We start from the raw sequence: 16,134 nt of genomic DNA, 5'->3' as shown, positions 1-16,134 counted from the left end.
ATACATACATACAACATCTTCTTTTTCCATTTATCTTAGGACACTTTGGTTGTTTCCATGTCTTGGCCACCATGGATAATGCTGTTCTGAACATAGGGCTGTGTATATCTTTACAGATAAATATTTTCAAATTTTTTGGATAAATACCCAGAAGAGGGATCGCTGGGTCATATGGTAATTCTATTTTTAATTTTTTGAGGAAACTCTATATTGTTTTCTGTCATGGCTGTACCAGTTTACATTCTCACCAGCCATGTTTAACTGTTCCTTTTCCCCCACAACCTCTCCAACACTTGTTACTTGTCTTGTCGATGATAGCCATTATAACATGTGTGAAGTGATATCTCATTGTGGTTTTGATTTGCATTTCCCCAATTGCTAGTGAAGTTGAGCATCTTTTCATATATTAGTGGGAATTTTTGGGATTCCATACATCTGATGATTTTTGTTGTGTATTTCTTTAAAAATACTGTTGGGATTTTTATGGAGATTACATTAAATCTGTATATTGCTTTGTGTAATAAGGTTATTTTAACTATGTTGATTCTCTAATCCAAGAACACAGAATATCTTTTCATTTCTTTGTGTCTTCTTCAACTTCTTTTAATAATGTCTTATAGTTTTCAGTGTATAAGTCCTTTACATGTTTCACTAGGTTTATTTTTAGGTTTTTTTTTCTTTTTGTTGCAATTTCAAAAGCAGTTCTTTTTATTAATTTCTTTTTCTGAAAATTTATTGTTAATGTATTGGAATGCTATAGATTTTTGTATGTTGGTTTTGTATCCTGGAACTTTATTGTATTTGTTTATTGTTTCTAATAGTTTATTTAGTGGAGTCTTTAGGGTTTTCTATATAGGGAATCATGTCATCTGCAAAAACTGATGATCTGACTTCTTCATCCCCAATTTGGATGCCTTTTATTTCTTGCTCTAGCTAGGACCTCTAACACTGTATTGAATAATAGTGGAGATAGGGAAGGACCTCATCCTGTACCTGACCTTATAGGGAAAGTTTTTAGTTTTTCACCATTAAGTATGATGTTAGCTGGGGGTTTGTCATATATGGCCTATATTATGTTGAGTTACTTTCCTTTTATACTCATTTTATTGTTTTAATCATAAATGAATGCTACATCTTATCAAATATTTTTCTGCACCTATTGATATAATCATATGATTTTTATACTTTATTTTGTTTCTATGATGTATCATATTAATTGACTTGTGTCTTTGAGTCCTTGTATCCCTGGAATGAAGCCCATTTGATCATAACATATAATCTTTTTAATGTACTGTTGTATTGTATCTGCTGGTATTTTATTTAGGATTTTTGCGTCTGTATTCATCAGCAATATTGGTCTATAGTTTTCTTGGTCTATAGTTATCAAGTCCCTTTAGAATATTAGTTTAGCTTTGTCTATTCTTTGTTCAACGTATTAACAGGGTATGTTCAGTTGTAAATGTAGAATCTTAATAAATAAACAAAAGTCCTTACTCTTTGAATTTCTTCTTAATGAATAAGATGCTTACTCTATTGTTTTAAAAATTCTTGAACATATGTTATTTTGATGTGTTTGATGAAAAATTATATTTCTCTAAAAATAGCAAAATAATTGCCTAGGTCACTGTCTGTACAACCAGTTTGCTGATACTAATAAATTATATCTACACATATATATACATATAATGATTTTTATTTTTATACTTTATTCTCTCTACATATATATCTTATGTTTTTTCTTCTATATATTTTTATGTATATTTTCCCACAAAATTAGAATCATACTATATATACTGATTAACATCCTAAATTTTGCACACTTTACATGTCACAAAACATTTTTTTTAACATGATGGTAATAGTTTCATAGTGATCATAATAGCTATAATATACCAAGTGCCAAGTTCTAATCTAAGTAATTTACAGGTATATTTCAATAATATACACAGTAATAATTTGAGTTGGGTAATATTGTCTTCATTTTAGAGATAAGAAAACTAAATCTTAGAATAAGCAAATTTCACTATTGATTCAAATTCTGGTATTATGGTTTATAAAACATACAATTTTTTATAATATTATTTTGCTGTCTTCTGATAATATTCAATTCAATGGATGAAGAATAATTGATTCTACCAGTCCTCTCTTGTTAGATATTTAATAATATTTCAAAACATTCATGTTACAATTTGCCATATATTGAGGATTCTTTTATAAGAACTCATATTTACAATTCTGGCTATCCTTTTAAGACAAATTCCTAGAAACATAACTACTAGGTAAAGGCTCTGAATAGTTTTAAACTTGTGGTATATAGTATTGCCAATCTATACTAAAGAAAGTGTTTTTTCCAGTTTAATACCATTCCAATGGCAATGTATTATTTTATAGATTTCTTTGCGAATGTTTTAAAATTTAACATGATCTGTATATGTTTACACAGATGACCATAATTTTATTATTGCAATTTGGGGGTGATATATTTAGATCTAGATATAGACATACATATATATTTCCCCAGTATTTTCAAACAAATGATATCTTGTTATTTACATTATATTTCTTTCATCACTATTAAAACGTGTTGACTGTAGTTCTTTTCAATTTCTCATTCATATGCTTTGCCTTTAAAAAATAGTACACCTCCCTTTTATTAATTGATTTTTAAATTAAAGTCTTTTATTGAATTGTAATTAATTGTTGTTCAGCATCATTCCCTTCTTTTACAGCATTATGAAATTAACAGGGCAAATGACCTCCCAGAATAAAGAAATCATGCCCTTTGCAGTCAACTGTGGCCATGTAAATGAATTCTGGTCAGCAGGGTATACTGAAAATGTTATGAGGTAGATTTTGAGAGCTTTCCCTTTGTGACTTTCAGATCCATTCTCGAAACTACAATTAGTCAACTTTTGCTCAAAATTTCAGTCATCTATAACATTTTCTTCTCATGGATTTGTGAGGTAGCTGTGGCAACTCTATTTCAGGCTGCAGAACAGCCTCACTTAGGCTTCATAGATGTATCATTCCGAGGTCCAGGCTGAAGTAGCAGCAACTCCCTAGGGTGTGCTCTTCTCAAGGTGGATGGCAGGAGCATAAGAGAGTTAGTGGAAATGTAAGATTCTTCTTAAAACATCTGCTCAGAACTGGCATAGTTTCACATTTACCTGGTCAAAGTGGATGGGTTGGGGATATATACTCTACCTGATGTGCTGGGAGACACTTCAATGTCACATGACAGAGAACTTGGATTTACAACCCTATAACATGGAAGAAAGTGTTGGCAACAACAATTTAATTTCTCACTCTAAAACTTCCCAAGGACACTATAAGCCTCTGAATTTTCTATAGAAAAATATGTTCTCACTTTATTTTGAATGGCTTCTACTCTCTGCAGGTAAATCCTAACTGAAAATTTTCAGATATTAGTTTTTTACTCATCTACAATTTATCTGGTATAACATTTCTACCACTAAAAACATTTTCCAACTATACTTTGTGAAGCAGCATGCTCTTTTACTTTCTGTCTATGGGCTTGAGTGGGATAGCCACTCTACTGGAGCTGTAACATGTGAAATCATCTTAAATCAAACGAGAATGAATAGATATTGAAATACAGTTAATTTGGGGGGCAATCTTATGGATCCCATAGTAATGAGAATCTATGAATGCCCAAGGAAAGAATTAAACCAATAGAATAACTAAGACTAAAGAAATTCGAGTGCTGTTCTGAATAATTAAGTACAATGAACATGATGGGTGGGAATATCTTTAGAGTCAGTTGTGGATCTGGGCTAGTCAGTAACAGTGGGTATGCTTACTGATAAATGTTGGCCTTCTGAGAGTGAGCAGAAAGGCTGCTGAAGAAAATTTATAAGCAGTGTGCATGGAAGTGTTTGTATGTATACTCTTTTTCCTGTGTTGAGAAAAATTGAATTTGTTTTTCAGATTATTGTTTTTGATTAATTCTGCAAACATCCTCTCATAGGTGAGGGATGTTTGAAAAGGGGCAGGAAAAAGTGAGTGAAAGAAAGAATAAGTCGAAGTCACAGGGTAGAAATAGATTCAGTTCAATTCAGATTTTTATGTATGGCAGAAATAAAATTTGGGAGTTATTTTTTTCCACATTCAATTTAAGGAAAGTGATTTTCTCCTTCAAAAGTTATGGTTTCCTTATATCGGCTTTACCTATTCTTTACATAGTATTAAAATTTCCCCTTTTACTCATTGTTTACCCACTTTATGAGAAGTTAATATGATTTCCAATCAAGATTATATGAGACTCTACTAGATATAACTTGAAATACAGTATGAAATAACTTTAGAAATGAATCTCTGGCATATACTTCCGCTCTCAAAGCACATATGTTATATTCCTAGAAGCATATCGAGAAGGTGAAATAAGATTTTATTCAGTTATACATATAATCAATGTCAATATCAGGTACATTACAGCCATATCTGATTCCACTCCAGCAGTTACTCAAATGAAACTCTGCTTTGTTCTTTATGGTGGTCAATATATCCATAAAAAATTTAAGTGTTTCAGATTAAATAACCTTATTTAGGAGAAATAAATTCTGTATGTGCCCAATTGGGAGATATCAATGTGTCTTTGAAAACCATAGGAAATTGTATTGCTTCATATTATTTGGAGACTCGACTAGTTAGGCAACAGAGCTCACCACTGACGAAGAGAGCTAGAGGCTATGAGTCAGGTTAAATATGTTGAAAAAGAAAGGCAGAGACAGATATAGTGTCTTGGAAGTACTGTACACTAGGAGGATCAGGGGACAAATAAAAAATGTTACTAGAGTCATGAAGAAGCAGTCTAGGGTCATTAAATTCAGGGTATAAGAGATGAAATAGCAGAACCTAGACACATTAGGCTGAGAGAATAAGGACCAATCAGTTAGAACTCAGGTACATTATTTTGTAGCCTAAGTAAAAATGGAAACTATGAATGAATGGGCAGAATCTGGAAACTAGATCTGAGTAACAATCCTTACACACAACCTGCAAGAAATACACTTGACTTTGTAGCTATTAAAAGAAAAAGATTACTTTTTTTACGTTTCAAAGGGAAATTAGTCTCATTATATTAGAATTCCTTCCCAGACTCAGAACTGGTTCCAAAGAGTAAATATCCTGGGTCCATGAGTTGAAATAGATAGGCAGGCTAGAGTTACAAACAAATGAGCAGGTGAGTGGTCAGCCAAGTCTGTTCCCTACCCTTATCATTTATATGTGAAATCTAAAAAACAAAACAAACATACACCAAGGTCATAGATACAGAGAATATATTGGTGGTTGCCAGAGGGGAGGGGTGGAATGGAGTGTGGGTGAAAGGGGTCAAAAAGTACAAACTTCCAGTTATAAGATAATGAACAACATGGTAACTATAGTTAATAATACCGTTACTGCATATTTGAAAGTTGCTGAAGTCCTCATCACACGAAAAGAAAAAAACAATTTCCAACTAAGTGCAGTGATGGTGATGGATAGTAACTAGATTTATTGTGCTGATCATTTCTCAATGTATACAAATATCGAATTATTATATTGTACACTTAAGACAATATATATGTCAATTATACCTCATTTAAGAGAAAAATGTTTCCTTCTTCTTTTTGCTCAAACTGAAATTAAGAATTTTTCCCCCAAATACTGCTTCCCTTGTCACCCTCCTAAGTGGTGGCTGTTTTCTTCCTATGCTCCTGTACTCCTCTTACCTTTTTGCCCACAAGTGGGGTTGACCTTCATTGCTGCTTCCTGACCATTCTTCTTGTCTCCTCCTTAAAGTACCCCAATTTTTGAATCTCACATCATTAGGATATAATACTCATTACTCATTGCAGCCATCCACAGCTCTTTTGGCTCATGCCTGTTATTCAACTATGTTAGCTCCTGGTTCATAGACATTTTCTGGTACGCTACTTTTGTTATAATTATAGCTGATACCCAATTCCAATATCCGTTTTGATGACTATTCAAATGTTCAGCTCTCAGTCCCTTAGCTTTTTTTATCCAATGATTTTGTTTTTCTGTCATACCTTAATCAGAAACTAAAGGCCATAGAATTTTTTACTATCAGGAAATATAATCTCTTCAGAATCCCAGTCCAGGCCACGCACCCTCCAATTATCACCTGCTGTCATTCAACTTAATCCCTCAACTCAACCATGACCATACCTCCAATTCATTAATTCTATAATATTTTTATGTTTCTTATGTTTCTCTTGTCTTCACTTCCTTTTTAAGTCCAACTTAAATTCCATGCTTGATCATTATTATTCCTTCCTTACATAGATTCTCAAATCTCTTGCCCTTCTCTCATGAAGTTGTACTTTCTTGGACACAGTATAGCTGATTAAATTCACTTTTCCGCCTAGTTCTTGAAGGCACCCGCATAGTTAAATACAGCCGGAGAAAATCTCATACTATGGCATTTAGGCCCACTTAAATTCATCGTCAATCCCTTTATGTGATCCTCGTGCTGTGTCCAGCAATCACACTGTATTACCCTAGTCCAGTCTCTCCTAGGGGACTACTTTATAAATATTCTTCTTTCTCTTTACATTCCAAGTAACTCCTTTTCCATTATCCTCAGTCATATTCCACCTCACTGAAAATAAATAAATAAATAAATAAATAAATAAATAAATAAATAAAGCAAGCAATCAGAAGAAAACACAAGTTGCCACTAGCATAGCTAGCTACCCACTCCCTTTAATGCTCTAGAATCTCCAATATCTCTCTTCTATTCTGATGCTAATATTATGCATTTATTGTTCTAGATATTATATCAGACTCAATTATCAGTTTCTCAGGATATGAGAAGACGAAGTATATAAAATAGATTCCAGAATTTTTATAATTAATGTTATTATAGTTCAGGTAGTACAAAGAAAGGTCAGTTGGTGGCTCTTGACTAATCATATGTTTATGTCTATACTTTTCAAGAAACTAGCCATTATAAATACAAGTTTCAATCCTCAGAGCTGTTTGGTGTCTATAGTGAAAACCCACAATGCCGAGTTTAAGGCATCTGTGACTTCATTAGCTCCCCACCTGTTTTCCAATTTTTATCAAGTAGCAAAGTCAAAAGAAAATCAATTGCTTCCTTTTCCTATCCCACAGGGAAAGACAGCTTTAAAAACAATCACCAGTATCCAACTGCAATTAACATTTCATGGCAACATACTATTTCCAAACTGACTTTAAATTACCTGGAAAATTAAGGTAAGGTAGATAGATTTGGGAGAGGATGCCTAATCAATCTAGTAGGCTTTGTTTCAAAGCAGAATAGATATTACTGTATACATAAATAAAGAAGTGACTTAAATATAAATAAATAAAGAAGTGACTTAAATATTAGGTAAAATATCATTTAATAGTAGAAATCAGTATCTTATCATTAGAATATTTAATCATAGTTAATGAATATTTATATAGATTCATTTCTAAAGATAGAAAATCTCATTAATTTAATTAATGCTATATATGTCTTTTCAGTTGTATATGCCCTTATTTTGACGATGGAAGACTTAGCCTAAAGCAGATCGCTCAGTTTCATCACAAATTATGATCATTTCTTTTTTATATAACATACTTCTGTAACATTTACAAAGCTTAATATTTTTGCTAAGAATACCTTACATATAAAATATCACCTTCTAAAACATGCAAAGAATACCTTCTATTTTCACAGAACTTTAACATTTACAATATTCATTTTAAATACATCATCTTTATTTTCATGTATAAGAAGAAGACTTTTAATCACAGTTGCTAATACTGTTAGAAGGAACCCAGGTTTGGGGGAGAGTTGGGGAGAATATGCTCTCCTGGTTGCATTCCATGGTTGTATTCTATTATTGGACTTTCATGTTGTAGTAAATGCCCCGTATCCTACCTAGTTCCCTTTTCTCTTTATCCAGGCTAGGGAGAGAGCCACTGGGAAGCATCAAGTAGAAGGAATTGCCACTGACATAATCTATTGTGAAACGGGTAGCCGCTAGATCTGATGGTTTCCATTAATGTTACCGCTTTTCATTTCTTGCCACTGTGGGGCCATGTGGACCGCATTCCTCCTAATCTTTCAGCTTCCCCTTTAGCCTGGTTCTAAAACATTTATTTTGGCTTCAGCTGTATCCTCAACACAACGAATAGGGATCCAAATACATGTAAAATGAAGATTGCTGTGTTAATCTAATAGAAAAGAAAAAAATCTAAATGGTTTTTATTGTAATACTACTAAGCATAAAGTTACTATTACATTTATTCTTTTAGTAGTTGTGACTTATTAAATATTAGGTATAAAGGCATAGTGATAGTTGTATATTTTTTCTAGGTTTCTTATTTAGTTGTCTGTCCATGATTTTCCTCATAGTTCTTAAGTTCTTAAATTCTCTCTTACCTGCCTGTTGGAATGGAACATATTTTCCTATTCAAATCAATGTGTGAAAATTGTCTTGAGTTACTTTATTATCCTTAAGGTTATATGAAGGGACTGTGACCCCCAAATGAGGTAACATTCAATTACCAAATATTAATAAAATGTGTATTCATGAGGTAACTTGAGCGAGAAAAGTAATACATACCTTAGTATTAAAACTTTATAAACCTTATAAACTGTGAGAAAGTTCAAAAACTGTGTCCACATCACATCAAATACACTAAGACGGCTATTATAAAAATAACGAAAATTAACAAGTTTTGTTGAGGATGTGGAGATTGGCACACTTGTGCATTGCTGATGGGAATGTAAAATGCTGCAGCCACTAGGGAAAACAGTGTGATAGTTGCTCAAGAAGTTAAACATAGAATTACCATATGATCCAGCAATTTATACCCAAAATAATTGAAAGCAGGAACTCAAACAGATGTTTGTACACAGTGTTCATAGCAACATTATTCACAGTGGCCAAAAGGTGGAAATAATCCAAATGTCCATTGACAGATGAATGGATAAACAAAATGTGGTGTGTGTGTATTGTATGCATATGTGTATATGTATATCTTTTAAAAAGGGATAACAGTCTGATATATGCTACGACATGGATGAAAGTTAAAATTGTTATGCTAAGTGAAATAAGCTAGATACAAAAAGACAATTATTGTATGGTTCTGCTTGTATGAGGTATCTAGGATAGGCAAATTCACACAGATAGAAAGTAAATGATGGTTACCAGAGGCTGGCAGGAGGAGAGAATGGCAATTATTCTTTATTGGGTAAGTAGTTTCTGTTCGGAATGATAAAGTTCTGGAAGTGGATGGTGGTGATGGTTGCACAACATTGTGAATGAACTTAATGCCCCTAAATCGTACACTTCAAATGGTTGAAATTGTAAATTTTATGTGTATTTTAGCATGAAAAAAAATCAGGTGTACGTGGGGAAACCTATGTGCATAGAGACAAATGTGTATCCTCATGTGACACTTTAATAAAGCCCAGGGATCATTTTCAGGGAATATTTTGCAGATTGGCGTAGTCTCATAATCCCAGAACTGCTGCTGTTAGGCATAGAGAACAGGCCTTGTTACTGCAGAGTTATATTATGAGCAGCTTCCTTTCATCACTTATTAGCCCCAGAAAAAAACCACGTTGGAAAATGGCCAGGGAGGAATTTTCTGATTAGAAAGCAGGACGACTCCTGCTGTACCTGTAGTATGCCCCCACCCCTACCCATAAATCCTAGACTCCAGAAATCATGTGTGTTAAAAATGGAAACCATTTGATAAATAGAATGTTAGGATCCATTGTACATAGAAGATGCTAGTTCCCAGATCAAGTAAATCTCAAAGAAAAAGCTTTCAAAATGATTTTTTAAGCTGGACCTGACCTTTTCTCTTCCACCAATTCATTTTCCTTTCCACTACAATATTCCCAGTTGCAGGAGGTGTGGTTGGGTTTATAAAGTATTTTGTCTGAAAAGACAGGAAAAAAATGATTTCATTGTTACAACCATTTATCTTTTGCTCAGAGAGCTTTGTGATATTAACTATTCCAGCACATTTGTCTTATTCTTTGCAAATTCTTTGTAGGCTGTAATGATACCAACTGGTGTCCCAGACAGAGGTTTAACAATTCAAAAATACAGACTAGAATTTTTATTATATTTTCAAGAAGGGGTATAGAGAGTTCTTAGATCTCCTCAGATCTTAATGCAAGGAGGTTAACTCAATTAGCCTGGAGTGAAAGAAAGAAAGAACTCAATGCAGATGCCTGAATATTCAAAACCTACTTGACTCAAAAAAAAAAAAAAAAAAAAAAAACTTTAAAGGGAGAAAGAAAATATTCTACACATGAGAAAGTCCTAACTGCATGATTATTAATATATAATTTAATGGAGTATAAAACCAATTTGGGAAAAAGTGGTTGAGGATATAAATGCCTTAATGGACACAGTGGATATGCATAAGAAATAGGTAAGAGCTTGCAGGATGTTCATCTACCCTCTGTCTAGCCCAAGGAGCAGCCCATAGCCTGTAGTCGTAAAATACAGAAGAAAATTTAAAAGCTTATTGAAAAAAATCTTAATTCTCTTGCTTTTAGTGTGTTTTTTATCTTTGGATTTTCCCTCCTTAAATTAACAGTATTAATTTTTAAATATATATGTATGTAGATTATTATTTATAATCCATTTACTTCATTAAGATAAAAAATAAACTAGCTAATAAGAATGTAAACACAGGACAGTTCCATGGAAGTCAGAATCTGCTAAGAAGTGTGTAACAACTCCTCTCCCAAATCAACTAGCCCTGAGAGCGGATGGTGCTGGAGTATTGGGCCTACACCTGGCCGTGCCTGGCAGTCAGTGGCATGGACCAAGCCAGACAAGTAGGAGGGCCTTGGGTGAGCCCTGAAGCCTAGGGCAGTGGGCGGCTTCTGCAGGTGCAGAGTAGGCCCCCCTCCCCCCCCCCCCAAAAAAAAAGAATGGAAGAAAAAAGAAAAATAAACCAAAAGGAAAGGACATTTTGAAAACACAAAAGTTAAAAAATGAAATTTTTATTTAAAAAGATGATCTCACAAAAATAATTACTGTTTAATGCCCTTATCATCCTGTTGAGTAGCCACTGTCATACTATATTCTATTGTAAACCTTGGAATTATCATCCCCCACCCCATATTTAATGTTAATCTTTTGCTTTGGAATGGTTTCCCTTCCTGAAGCTGCATGAGTTTTGTTTTTTTATTTTAGGATGAGAGTGTGTATACTATTTACACTGCCTTATCTGAAAATCCTGAAGGAGGTTTGTACGTTAGCATCTAAGCGAGTGTTACATGTGAAGACCCTTTCTTAAAAGGAACTGTATTATTCATCTAACGCACATTTTTAATTACTACTGACTTGCTACTTTAAAAGATAAAACTTCCATGATTGTGCTGTTTATTGAAGCAGTAAAAACTATTCTTTATTTGTCAAATCTACATTAGTTCAATACATTGAAGTATACTAAAATTTGTGTATTTCAATATCTCCAATTTAAATTATTTTATGCATACATATGATCCTCATTTCCAGTAAAATAGGGAAGCTAAATTTATTTTTCTCAACAAATGAACAATCTTAAAGAGCTATTGAATAGCTCTAATCAATAAAAATGAAAAGTTCTCAATTGTTCATAATTTTAATATGGATAATTGGGTTTTACAACTTTATGGGCTGTATATATTCAAGTACACATAACAATCATATGCTTTAAAACCAGGTAGTATGGTGCTTTCTGTATATATGTTCATGGTAATTTTTAAAAAACAAATGGAATTTTAGAAGATAATTTGAAATAAGAGGCTATCTATTTCATGAAATTTCAAAGACATCTTCGGAATTCAGTACAGGTTTTATTTAAAGCCGTGAATGCCTTTAACAATATAAATTGGAGCAATGAACTTGCAATGCAATATAGTCTAATGGAGTTTGGTATACCTTTCTGAAAAACCATGTAGTATATATACAGCACACATATTGGCATTCATATATGAACTAGAAGGGCATTCATGTGTACATAGGGTGATTCTCGAGTCAAAACTTTAATGACTCTTAGGTTTTCTCATATCCGTGCATATCTAAAGGTTAGTAGGCTTATCAACTAGCTTTTTGGTGAGAGAATATAGTGAGAAGAGGAAAAAAAAGCATACATAATAAGCTCAAGGCAAGGAGAGCTCTTACAAGAAGGGGTTAATATGCCACTTAAATTGTGCTCTTTGCCAACCTCTCGAACTCTTGACTAAGTCCTAGCATAAGTCCTAGTAATCAGAGAACAAATGGAAAACCAAAATTGAATTAATAAAAAAAATAAACAGATGCATTACTCTAGCAGATTTTGATTCTCCTGAAGAAATGAAATGTCTTCCAAAGGATGATATTGGTGTGTTAGTGGTTTTGCCAATGACGGGAGATATTATTCTCATCTCAGACATAATCACTCTCCAAATCAGGCATTAGCCAACATGACAGAAGCATCAGCAGGCACCAACGGCTGAAACACTGCCTTTGGCAGGCATGAGCAACAGCAGTAACTTCTGGGGGATATGACAGAATTGTTGCTGCCTATTGGCATCAGCAGAAAGAGGAAACCTCACTACAGGGAATTAAGATAATCACTGCTGCCACCTTTTGACCAAAGAGATGCAGGAGTCACTCTCTCGGTACTGGAACCATTTTGAAACACTTTACTGTCAATTATTTCTCTGTCTCCTTCTCTGTTATTTGCTTCTAATGTAGAAATGAGGAAAATGATCTTTAAGAAATATATTTTACATTCATAGATTTTCTTCCCTTTTTACAACTGTCTATAACATTTCACAACAAATGTGTTATTTAATACATTGTTGACTTGACAAAAAATAAGGGGGTTTTCAATGGGAAGGAGAGTGGAAAAGGGGAGCAGTGAGCTGAAATAAACTATAAGTGTATAATTGTACAGTGCTTAGAAAAGGAGTTTGACCCTTGCATCCTCCATAAGGTAGAGGAGTAGAACCTGGGGCTCAATGGTAAGCAAACAATCCTCAAAGGAGGAGAAAATATCCTAGCTTAGTTTTGGCCTCTGAATTCATGTTTTGGTCTTTGAGATTTCTATCATTACCATCAACCACGTATAATCTTATAACCACACAAGGAAACAAACTGCAATGAGATAGAAACAGAACCAAGAGCACATAACAGATTTAGACCCCTTCAAATGTTGGAATCATCAACTGCATTCGGGAAATTAAAATTAAGGTATCACATGATACAATTTTTTATCTACTAGAGCTACGTTGTCAAAAGACTAAAGTGGCCTTCCTCAAACTCTCTCCTCCTAAACGTCCACCATTTCCCCTAGGACCCCACACAGGAGATGAGATGAGTCTTCTGAGCAGACACTTAGCTAACCTGTTTCCTGGAGCATCAGAGTCTGCCTCAGACTCAGGTTAGTGCAGACAGCTTTAAAGATAGAGGCCTCTGATACATTAATTGTACCCAGCTGAGGACACATTTTTGCATCATTAGGCACCCTCCCCACTTCAGAAGACTGGCTGAGATAAAAAGAAGGTGTAAATGTTTGTTTTAATGCATGAGAGACTGTGATCTCTCGATTTAATTGGTTGATTTATCAAAGGGAGCAAATGTATGTCTTCTCATCTCTCTCTCTTTTTAAAACATTTCTCTGCTTTGTGCTTTCCAGCAGATAGAAGCCTCTTATCGTGATACCATCTACACTCCATTCTATGTTTTATTGGATACCGAGAGGGGCTCCCTCAAGATTAAATCAGACATTATAGGGAAAGAAGCCTGATGCTCTTAGCTGTGTAAGCAGTAGAGAAAGCAAGCCAGTGAGCAGTGAGAAATAGATGTGCATTTGATATGTGCTCAGCAAAGAGAAAGGGAAAGGGCTTCTGCCACTTTTATTTGAGGTACTTATTTGAAGAAGATAATCCAAGGCAGCTCTTTTGCTAACTTTTTAGAAATGATTCTCCTAAGATGATGCATGTGATAAAATGATTTATTTTTCTGTTGATTGTTTTGATAGTGGAGAGTCACAGTTGATAAATTACAAATGAATGCAGATATCATCAGGGTGTGAGTAATTTTTAAACAAAATTCTTCGATATTTTTTCTTCTGCTCTGTTGTGTCAGCAACCTTTATTTCCTGTTCTTAGGTACTTAATATGGAATTATTTTCTTTTTCTTTTTTTTTTTTAAGGCGAGGCAAAACTTGGTTGACCTCACAAATTGCAAGGACCTTGTCAGCTTACAATCCCTTATTATTATTATTTTTTATGCCTACAGCACCTGGTCTTCCTAGGTGGCCTCCCATCCAGGTACTAACCAGGCCCGACCCTGCTTAGCTACTGAGATCAGACGGGATCGGGCTTGTTCAGGGTGGCATGGCCGTAGACTAGAATTATTTGAAGCGTTTAACTTCAAACTTCCCTCTTCTAGTCTTATAATTGAAGTTATTTTACTCAGAAAAATCATCTATTATAAAAAGGGGTTATATTTTAAACAAGGACCTTGATATAGAGAGGGGGAAATGGATAGCTCAAATTAGGAAGGGGTGATTGATTGAGGTTTAAATTAAACATGAAATATAAATGACATAAAAATGATGCATTTTCTAGATCGTGTACTTTATATTTGAAGAGTGCTTTTAGTGTTCTGGCTACTTCTGCAATTGTTGAAAAGAATATGTCCATTTAGAGCTTTAAAAGGGTAGGCAGCCTTTTCAAATGTATTCTTTTCAAACTAAAATCATCATCATTTTATATCTCTTGGATTGCTTTAGATGCCTCTAGTTCTAAGATCTTTATTTTGTGGTCCTGGATAGTATTTTGTGCCAATCCAGACTACACTGCAATATTTATCTGATCAGTTTTCCCAAACAAAATACCCATTTATAAGATAGTAAGCATTTCCATACCATATTCAGCATAATGTGACTATATGTGGCAATGACTTTATTTGGACCAAGAGAAAAAAAGTTATTCAGCTACCAATATACGGCAGATTGTATTTTGCTAAAATGACTAGAATCTTGATCCATCCTCTTCAAGAGGTGGAGTCTCTTTCCACTCCCCTTGAACCTGGGGCAGTGGGCAGGGAGGAGTTTGCGTCTGCCCCCATGAGAAGAATGAAGTAGAAGTGATGCTATGTGACTTATGAACCTAGACCTAAAAGGAGATATGGCTTCCGTAAGACTCCTTTGGGACATAGTCTTGGGAACCATGGACTAACTGACATATAAGAAGTCTAGCTACCTCGAAGCTACCATGCTGGAGAGACTTTGTGGAGAGGCCACAAGGAGTAGCGAGAGAAGCCATTGGAGCCTCATCGGTCCAGCCCTTAGCTTTTGTCTTTTGCAAGCCCAGGCACCAGACATATGAGGGATATGTTTTCAGATGGTTCCAGGCCCCAGCCTTTGAGCTGTGCCAGCTGATGCTGCATGGAACAGTGACAGGATGTCCCTGCCAAGCCCTGCCTACTTTGCAGATTTGTGAGCAAACTAAATGTTTTAAGCCACTACATTTTAGAGTGGTTGATTACACAATAGCTAATGACTGGAAAAACTGTTGAACTTTAGATATATTCATTTATTGTTTGTATCTAAAAGAAACCAGGAGACCACTTCGTAAAGCCAGTGACCTCCATGAGATATATAGAAGGCCTTAAAGAAGGCCCCTCATCTCATCACGTGGGAGCCGTAGAGCGATGTGAAGAGAAAGGAACTGGAATGTCTCCTTACAAAATATTTTTCACTATTTTCCACTCAAGTTCTATTCCAAATATTTTTTATATTATGTGAAAAAGTTTGTTTCATTCTATATGTAAACCATGTCAAAAATAGATAAAAACAAATAATGAGAGTTTTTCCCCTAATGATGTAAATGCAGGCACTGGGTAGTTAACTGTGCCAAACATCAAAATAGGAATTTGTCAGTAGGCGGGAGGCCAGTCAGGTTAGGGACTCAAAGCTCAGTTGATGCTCAGGAGTGTTAAGGACCCATCAAAGAGAGAGATAAATCAAAGGAGATTCAGAACTGTGAATTGTGCAAGGTAAAACTACTAGGACTTATAAAGATTTTGAGGGTTGTTTATACAAGGTGGAATCAGCCAAAGAAATTGAGATGGAGTGGTCGGTTAGGTT

The 16,134-nt window shown here is 34.5% G+C and overlaps 1 non-coding gene across 1 annotated transcript; it reads right to left on the bottom strand.

Annotated features, from left to right (window-relative positions):
* Positions 1-14,270: 14,270 nt before the first annotated feature.
* On the bottom strand, positions 14,271-14,389 carry LOC118608305. Its single transcript, XR_004952986.1, has one exon. It is a non-coding gene; the product is annotated as a 5S ribosomal RNA (ribosomal RNA).
* Between the last annotated feature and the right edge of the window lie 1,745 nt (positions 14,390-16,134).

The sequence above is a fragment of the Rousettus aegyptiacus genome, unplaced genomic scaffold (genome assembly GCF_014176215.1).
Source record: "Rousettus aegyptiacus isolate mRouAeg1 unplaced genomic scaffold, mRouAeg1.p scaffold_m13_p_9, whole genome shotgun sequence".
Lineage (NCBI taxonomy): Eukaryota > Metazoa > Chordata > Mammalia > Chiroptera > Pteropodidae > Rousettus > Rousettus aegyptiacus.
This window is presented reverse-complemented; position numbering and strand designations above follow the sequence as displayed.